This window comes from Takifugu rubripes, chromosome 21 (assembly GCF_901000725.2).
Source record: "Takifugu rubripes chromosome 21, fTakRub1.2, whole genome shotgun sequence".
Taxonomy (NCBI): Eukaryota; Metazoa; Chordata; class Actinopteri; order Tetraodontiformes; family Tetraodontidae; genus Takifugu; species Takifugu rubripes.
Window position 1 is genome coordinate 369,402 of NC_042305.1, and position 8,175 is coordinate 377,576.

Here is an 8,175-nt window from a genome sequence, read left to right on the forward strand (position 1 = left end):
CTCTCTCCCTCTCTCCCTCCCTCACCCGTCCTCTCTCCCTCTCTCACCCGTCCTCTCTCTCTCACCCGTCCTCTCTCCCTCTCTCCCTCCCTCACCCGTCCTCTCTCTTTCACCCGTCCTCTCTCCCTCTCTCCCTCCCTCACCCGTTCTCTCTATCTCACCCGTCCTCTGTCCCTCTCTCACCCGTCCTCTCTCCCTCTCTCACCCGTCCTCTCTCCCTCTCTCCCTCCCTCACCCGTTCTCTCTATCTCACCCGTTCTCTCTCCCTCTCTCACCCCTTCTCTCTCTCCATCTCTCACCCGTCCTCTCTCCCTCTCTCCCTCCCTCACCCGTTCTCTCTATCTCACCCGTTCTCTCTCCCTCTCTCACCCGTTCTCTCTCTCACCCGTCCTCTCTCTCTCACCCGTTCTCTCCCTCTCTCTCACCCTTTCTCTCTCTCCCCCTCTCACCCGTCCTCTTTCCCCCTCTCTCACCCATTCTCTCCCCCCCTCTCTCACCCGTTCTCTCCCCCATCTCACCCGTTCTCCCCCCCTCACCCGTTCTCGCCCCCCCCCCTCTCACCCGTCCACTCTCCCCCATCTCCCCCTCTCTCTCCCTCCCTCCCCCTTTCTTTACCCTGCCTCGGGGTTTGGAGGGAAAAACCTGTCTACCATGACGTGCTGCAGATGCTATGTGAGGAATGCGCGTTCGTGTGGGATTCTGCGAATGCGTGTGGCGCTGCGTGCGCGCGCCTCTGCGTAAGTGGTGGTGGCGCGCTGGGATCGCGGGGCCGCAGGAAGCACGCTGCCCATATTTGGCCTTGACGGCTGTCGATGCTCCGCCCACACCGAACATCTGAGCTCCGTGCCGCAAAGCTGCTGATCTTAAAGTTTGTGTGAGGAACAGAGTTCTTTAAGCACGTGACCCGTGTTCAGGCAGCACGTGATGACACCCAGTTCCTGTGTGTTCAAGTCAGCAAACATGTCAACACAAAATAGGAAACATGTTTGGAAACATATTTATATGAAACCTTTATTGACACGGACCCAAGATGAAGATACAGAATCAGTGAACAGAAGATGTCTGTCTGTCTGTCTGCCTGTCTGCCTGCCTGTCTGTCTGTCTGTCTCTCTGCCTGCCTGCCTGCCTGCCTGCCTACCTGCCTGCCTGTCTGTCTGCCTGCCTGTCTGTCTGTCTGTCTGTCTGTCTGTCTGTCTGCCTGCCTGCCTGCCTGCCTGCCTGTCTGTCTGTCTGTCTGTCTGCCTGCCTGCCTGCCTGCCTGCCTGCCTGCCTGCCTGTCTGTCTGTCTGTCTGTCTGTCTGTCTGTCTGCCTGTCTGTCTGTCTGTCTGTCTGTCTGTCTGTCTGTCTACCTGTCTGCCTGCCTGCCGGCCTGCCTGCCTACCTGTCTGCCTGTCTGTCTGTCTGCCGGCCTGTCTGCCTGTCTGCCTGCCTACCTGTCTGCCTGCCTGTCTGCCTACCTGTCTGTCTGCCTGCCTGTCTACCTGTCTGTCTGCCTGTCTACCTGTCTGTCTGCCTGCCTGTCTGCCTGCCTACCTGTCTGTCTGCCTGCCTGCCTGCCTGTCTGTCTGCCTGCCTGCCTGTCTGCCTGTCTGCCTGCCTACCTGTCTGCCTGCCTGTCTGCCTACCTGTCTGTCTGCCTGCCTGCCTGTCTACCTGTCTGTCTGCCTGCCTGTCTGCCTGCCTACCTGTCTGTCTGCCTGCCTGCCTGTCTGCCTGCCTGTCTGCCTGCCTGCCTGCCTACCTGTCTGTCTGCCTGCCTGCCTGCCTGCCTGCCTGTCTGTCTGCCTGCCTGCCTGTCTGTCTGTCTGCCTGCCTGTCTGTCTGCCTGCCTGTCTGTCTGCCTGTCTGTCTGCCTGTCTGCCTGCCTGTCTGTCTGCCTGCCTGTCTGCCTGTCTGTCTGCCTGCCTGTCTGCCTGCCTGTCTGCCTGTCTGTCTGCCTGCCTGTCTGCCTGCCTGTCTGCCTGCCTGCCTGCCTGCCTACCTGTCTGTCTGCCTGCCTGTCTACCTGTCTGTCTGCCTGCCTGTCTGCCTGCCTGCCTGCCTGTCTGTCTGCCTGCCTGTCTGCCTGCCTGTCTGCCTGCTCTTCCATGGTTCCAAACCTGTTTGTTTATGCTGTAGACGGTTAATTTTTACTGACCATTGCGCAACGTTGAACCTCCATTCAATCTTCATTATGGAACAATTCCCTGAAGTCAGTATTGTGTACAAGGTGTATAACATGTTTATAATAAGGTGTGTGTGTAGTATCGAGGTGTGTGTGTAGTATCGAGGTGTGTGTGTGTGTGTGTGTGTGTGGGGGGGGGTCCCAGGATGGAGGTGAGCCTGGTGATGTCTGGCCAGGCCGGTCTTTGCTCACCTGTATAGACTCACAAAGGCGTTCTGATTGGACCAAAGGTGGGGGCGCAGCGCCGCCTGATGGCTGTTAGCGGTAGCAGGTTCCGCGGCCATGGCGTCCACACTGGTGTCCACAGTCCTGGGGGGACATGCTCCATCTACTGACCCACGTGGAAGAGTTTCCTGGTTGGACCTGGACAGCTTCACTCCTCTTAATGAACCAGTCTCAACCACAACGGGGGTCAAATCAAAGCTTTGGGCAGCGCGCTGCTTCCTGGTCCATGAAGATGAAGATGCCGGACGAGCTACGTTCATACCAGGCGGGTGTTCCTCCTGCTGCCAAACCTTCAGCCTGGCCGGTGAAGCAGGACCATCGTGGACCCCGAAGGTTCCTGTCCAGCCCTTCTTGTTGTGGCTCTTCCATGCTGGCTCTCAGCCCCGCCCCTCTGCTGACCCTTGACCCCTCCGGGTGGGTGTCAGCCGTCACAGAGAGCCAGATGTCACCCGAGGCGATGGGGGCGTGGCTCCGCTGACGTGCACGGGCTCACGTGCAGCCTGGACACCAGGCCTTCATTTGCAGGCAGGAAGCAACGTTCCAACCGTGCGATGGTGTCTGGAGCGGCCCGACCACGGAAACACCCAAAACCACCTCATGGTAGAAGTATTCCAACTGTTTTCATTTATAAAGCTGCTCTCAGATGTGCTGACTTGTTGTCCTTCAGTTCTTCAAGGGCCACGTGCAAAACACACAAATATTTACTCCCTAAATATAGTAAAAACAACTTTAACCCTGTGTGGTGAATTTAGTGGGACACTTTAGCAAGTATTTGCACCCAAGGGCTCCATGAGAGGGCTCCATGAGGGAGCTCCATGAGAGGGCTCCATGAGAGGGCTCCATGAGGGGGCTACATGAGGGAACTCCATGAGGGAACTCCATGAGGGGCCCCCATGAGAGGGCTCCATGAGGGAGCTCCATGAGAGGGCTCCATGAGGGGGCTCCATGAGAGGGCTCCATGAGTGGGCTCCATGAGAGGGCTCCATGAGGGAGCTCCATGAGGGAGCTCCATGAGAGGGCCCCCATGAGAGGGCCCCCATGAGAGGGCTCCATGAGGGGGCTACATGAGGGAACTCCATGAGGGAACTCCATGAGGGGCCCCCATGAGAGGGCTCCATGAGAGGGCTCCATGAGGGGGCTACATGAGAGGGCTCCATGAGGGAGCTCCATGAGAGGGCTCCATGAGGGAGCTCCATGAGAGGGCTCCATGAGTGGGCTCCATGAGAGGGCTCCATGAGAGGGCTCCATGAGGGAGCTCCATGAGAGGGCCCCCATGAGAGGGCCCCCATGAGAGGGCTCCATGAGGGGGCTACATGAGAGGGCTCCATGAGAGGGCTCCATGAGAGGGCTCCATGAGGGGGCTCCATGAGGGAACTCCATGAGGGAGCTCCATGAGAGGGCTCCATGAGGGGGCTCCATGAGGGAACTCCATGAGGGGGCTCCATGAGGGGGCTCCATGAGAGGGCTCCATGAGAGGGCTCCATGAGGGAACTCCATGAGGGAGCTCCATGAGAGGGCTCCATGAGGGGGCTCCATGAGGGAACTCCATGAGGGAGCTCCATGAGGGGGCTCCATGAGGGGGCTCCATGAGAGGGCTCCATGAGGGAGCTCCATGAGAGGGCTCCATGAGAGGGCTCCATGAGAGGGCTCCATGAGGGAGCTCCATGAGGGAGCTCCATGAGAGGGCTCCATGAGAGGGCTCCATGACGGGGCTCCATGAGGGAGCTCCATGAGAGGGCTCCATGAGAGGGCTCCATGATGGGGCTCCATGAGGGAGCTCCATGAGAGGGCTCCATGAGAGGGCTCCATGAGAGGGCTCCATGAGGGGGCTCCATGAGGGGGCTCCATGAGAGGGCTCCATGAGAGGGCTCCATGAGAGGGCTCCATGAGGGGGCTCCATGAGGGAACTCCATGAGGGAGCTGCATGAGGGGGCTCCATGAGGGGGCTCCATGAGAGGGCTCCATGAGGGAGCTCCATGAGAGGGCTCCATGAGAGGGCTCCATGAGGGAACTCCATGAGGGAGCTCCATGAGAGGGCTCCATGAGAGGGCTCCATGAGAGGGCTCCATGAGAGGGCTCCATGACGGGGCTCCATGAGGGAGCTCCATGAGAGGGCTCCATGAGAGGGCTCCATCTGTCTGTCAGTTTTCTTTAAAAAAGATTATAAATTACTCCTCAAAAAATTATTCTTATTATTCTTATTATTGCTGCTGTTGTTATTGTTATTATTATTGTTATTTCTGTTATTAATATTATTGCTGTTATTATTGTTATTATTATTATTATTATTATTATTATTGCTGTTGTTGTTGTTGCTGTTGTTATTGTAATTATCATTGTCATTATTATTGCGAGTGTTATTATAATCATCTGTAGTAGTGGTACTAGTATTACTATATTATTATTATTATTATTATTTTATGTGTATTATTATTAGTAGTAGTATCACTATGTATTATTATTATAAAACAGGATTCACTTTTCATTCATTCCATCTGATGATGAATGAATGAATGAATATTCCTATTTTGAGAGGATGTTGAAACACAAAACATATTTGTAGTTAGAAGATCGGTGGTAATATAATAATAACAATAATGATAACAATACTAATAACAACAACCATAATAATACTGATAATAATAATAATAATAATAGCAATAATAATAACACTACTACTACTACTACTACTACTACTACTACTACTACTAATAATAATAATAATAATAATAATAATAACAACAATAACAATAATAATAATAATAATAATAATAATAATAAGGGCGTGAAGGGCCCAGTCTTGTAGTCCCTGTAGTTCCTCTCTATATTTGGGAATTATTGAATAATCCATCTCATTCCTCACTGGTTTTCCTTCCATCCCCATTTACTGGTTGGACTGGGGGCTTTCTGCTGCCCTCTCTCCGCTCCCACAACTACCCCAACTACCCCAACTACCCCACCCCCGACGCCAGATTCAACGTGTTTTTGAACGGTATTCCCGCAGAGGGGAGGGGCTCTGACATTCCAGAGGGCCCATGCCCACCCCCCCTCCGGTGCATTCACGTGATGTCGGAAAATGGGAAATCCCCGAGATTTCTCCGTGCATTCCTGGAGCAGAGGTGCAGGAATCCTGGAAAAGAGAAAAGGACCTTTTGATGAGCAGCACATGTCAGTAGAATTAACGAAAACATGATGAAAACGTTATTATTGGAATAAATCATCATTTATTATGAGTAATATTATTCTTAATAGTGCCGTTTTTCCTGTCGGGAGTAACTTTTCCATTCCAGGAGTGTTGCTTCCTTTAACCGCGGGAGTTTATGCCATTGATGGAGACCTCACTACAAACAGATCCCTCCGCGCAATGTGTAGTTCAGCCCAGACGCAAATCCTAAATAGCGTTACCATAGAAACCACCGGAAGGCTTCTATAGCGGCAGGAACTATATTGCGTGGCGGGCTGATAGGCCAAGCTAGACCAAGGATTCGATACCTCTCGGTGTGTGTGTGTGTGTGTGTGTGTGTGTGTGTGTGTGTGTGTGTGTGTGCGGGGGGGGGCTTCCAGGCTTGACTGCACCATTGCGGAACATGTTTGCACGCACGAGAACGACGACACACGCGCACCGACCGGGTCTCCGTGCGGGCTGAGGGGGCTGAAGCGCCCGCACGGATGAGCCCGCACACGTGGGCCGGAGCCGTTCGGGTGAAGTGGGGCTTCATTGAGCCACAGACAGGCCAAACGAATGGACCTGACAGGATTAGTGCCACCAATAAAAGTGTAAAAGGTCAGAAATAATCCCCGTACAGATGCCGCAGCGGGGGGTCGGCGGTCACGTGTCCGACTGAATCGTTGTGAACGAAAACTAGTGAATTCTGAGTCTGTTTCTTCATATACGTCATTTTATGGCAGCAGGCCTGTAGAAGCTGAGGCAGATTTTCATTTTGGGGGAGATTAACCTCACCTGACGAAATAATTCCATTAGATTTATTGTAAATGAGCGACTCTTTATTTTAAAGAAGAAAATAAATTAATTTGGCTATTTTTAAATCACTAGAAGATGAGGAATAATTATTTTAATCTAGTGAAATGGCCTACATTAGAGGCCTGCAGAATTCATGACAGATCTGACTGGAACAGCACATTTATGTGTTTCTATTTAATTAGATGGGCCATAAAAACAAATTCTAAATCACCGTTTTAATCGGTTTACCATCACCAAAAATCATTTCACACATTAGCAGAGAAACTCAACTAATTATTAAATTTCTACATGAAAAACAGACATGCAGCACTAATGACATTTCAATGTATTTCTGCTAATTGTTGAGCTGTGTGTGTCCCGACATCTCATTATTTAATTATTTATTTATTTATTTATTTATTTATTTATTTATTTATTTATTTAACTTTAGTTGAGCTTTAACAACCTCTTTTCCAGGGCTGTCGTGTTCAACGTACGCAGTAAGAGCGAGATCACAATTCTGAAGATATGTGGCGCGGTGAAAGCGACACCAAATATGCAACACAATTTCAAGGCTAGCTACCACGGGTGCAGATGCTGACTAAGAGATCTGAGAATCGGATTAAAGCCAGAAAGAGATGTGAGAGATCCAATCCCCAACCTGGCAGGTCTCTCCTCGACCGTGGCTCAAACCCTAACCCTAACCCAGTCCTCAGGAAGGGAACCTTAAAAGGCAGCCAACTGTTGCCTCTACGATTGTGGGTAATGTGGACAACAGTAAAGTTTGAGCAGATGTATGAAGGCGGCTCGCCTGCAGCCTTATTCGTAAGGAGATACAGTAGCAGTGCTGTAACCCTGAGAATTAAGGGAAGAAAATCCAGCAGCAAGCGTGAGCAGCATGAGAAATGGGATCCAGTCTGGCTGGGGTGGAGGGACCGGCATTGCTATAGTGTCTCCAAAGTTACGCTGTGCTAAAAATAGACTGGTGGCTATGGGTAACACTTATGGGCAACAAAAGAAAATCCCATTTTGAACCTGTACAAAAAGCTAACTACAGTTGAAATGAAGCTTCCTGTCCAGCCACAAGCCCAGATTTTTGTATGTATCTACTACCTCTAAGGTGGTCCCATTAAATGAAGGCAGGGTGGACACGGAATTATGATTGAAGATTAGAATTTTGCTTTTCTAAGCACTTGGGACTAAGCATCAAAGACAGTGTGCTATAGAGAGATCAAAGCAGTCTGCGGGATGCAGAGGTGTGTGAAACGGTGTCATCAGCATAAATGTGGTGAGGAAGACATCAACGGACCAACAAATCTAGCCCTCGCTTTGAATCCTCTCATCCATGTTGTACCAGTGGGTCAGAGGTTATACCACCCATACTTTAAAATAGGTGATCCCGATCCACAGAATCAAACACCTTTGTGGATCAATAAACAAGGTTAAACGGGCCAAAGGGGGCCTTTTTTCCTCCATCCAGGACTTTCAGACTTTCGGTGATTGAATGATGTCCTTCAACCAGATTGTTGATGCTCGAGTAGATTATTGGACTCCAGTAACTGATGAAGCTGGGTGGACCCCAAGGACTCGAGCAAGAGTTGAGGGATTTGAGTCTATAGTTGTAAATCTGCCAAATCACGTGATTTCAACAAGGACACGACAAATGCGCGATTCCGTAGAAGGAGATCTCTGTGAGGAAACTGACACTTTAAAAAGGTCTGTGCAACAATCACGGTGGCTGATTTGAGAGAAAAATAGATCAAGACCACCTGAGCCTGCAGATTTCTTCAGGTAGTGTTAAAGCATCAAACACCTCAGCTGTTG